Source organism: Salvelinus sp. IW2-2015, linkage group LG6.2 (assembly GCF_002910315.2).
Source record: "Salvelinus sp. IW2-2015 linkage group LG6.2, ASM291031v2, whole genome shotgun sequence".
In the NCBI taxonomy this organism is placed as follows: Eukaryota; Metazoa; Chordata; class Actinopteri; order Salmoniformes; family Salmonidae; genus Salvelinus; species Salvelinus sp. IW2-2015.
This window is the reverse complement of record NC_036846.1, coordinates 3,842,004-3,843,396: the sequence shown is the minus strand read 5'-3', so window position 1 is coordinate 3,843,396 and position 1,393 is coordinate 3,842,004.

The window sequence follows — 1,393 nt, the reverse complement described above, 5'->3', positions numbered from 1 at the left end:
CGTATTTGGCGCAGCCACTCAATGTTAGTGATGGCTGTTTAACAGTTTGATGGCCTTGAGATAGAAGCTGTTTTTCAGTCTCTCGGTCCCCACTTTGATGCACCTGTACTGACCTCGCCTTCTGGATGATAGCGGAGTGAACAGAGCAGTGGCTCGGGTGGTTGTTGTCCTTGATGATCTTTATGGCCTTCCTGTGACATCGGGTGTGTAGGTGTCCTAGGGCAGGTAGTTTGCCCCCGGTGATGTGTTGTGCAGACCTCACTACCCTCTGGAGAGCCTTACGGTTGTGGCGAAGCAGTTGCCGTACCATGCGTGATACAGCCCGACAGGATGCTCTCGATTGTGCATCTGTAAAAGTTGTGAGATGTTTTTTGGTGACAAGCCGAATTACTTCAGCCTCCTGAGGTTTGCCATGCAGTCATGAGTAAACAGGGAGTACAGGAGGGGACTGAGCACGCACCCCTGAGGGGCCCCGTGTTGAGGATCAGCGTGGCGGATGTGTTGTTCCCTACCCTTTCCACCTGGGTGCGGCCCGTCAGGAAGTCCAGGATCCACTTGCAGAGGGAGGTGTTTAGTCTCAGGTCCTTAGCTTAGTGATTAGCTTTGAGGGCACTATGGTGTTGAATGCTGAGCTGTAGTCAATGAATATTTTCTCACATAGGTGTTCCTTTTGTCCAGGTGGAGAGGCAGTGTTGAGTGCAATAGAGATTGCATCATCTGTGATCTGTTGGGGCTGTATGCAAATTGGAGTGAGTCTAGGGTTTCTGGGATAATGGTGTTGATGTGAGCCATGACCAGCCTTTCAAAGCACTTCATGGCTACAGATGTGAGTGCTACGGGTGTAGTCATTTAGGCAGGTTACCTTAGTGTTCTTGGGCGCAGGGACTATGGTGGTCTGCTTGAAACATTGTGGTATTACAGACTCAGTCAGGGACAGTTGAAAATGTCAGTGAAGACACTTGCCAGTTGGTCAGGGCATGCTCGGAGTGCACGTCCTTGTAGTCCGTCTGGCCCTGCGGCCTGTGGAATGTTGACCTGTTTAAAGGTCTTATTCACATCGGCTACCGAGAGCGTGTCACACAGTCATCCAGAACAGCTGGTCCTCCATGCATGTTTCAGTGTTACTTGCCTCGAAGAAAGCATATAAGTAATTTAGCTCATCTGGTAGGTTTGTGTCACTGGGCAGCTCATGGCTGTGCTCCGTTTGTAGTCTGTAATTTTGCAAGCCCTGCCACATCCGACGAGCGTCGGAGCCGGTATAGTACGATTCAATCTTAGCCCTGTATTGATGCTTTGCCTGTTTGATGGTTCGTCGGAGGGCTAGACGGGTTTCTTATAAGCTTCCGGGTTAGAGTCCCACTCCTTAAAAGCGGCAGCTCTACTCTTTAACTCA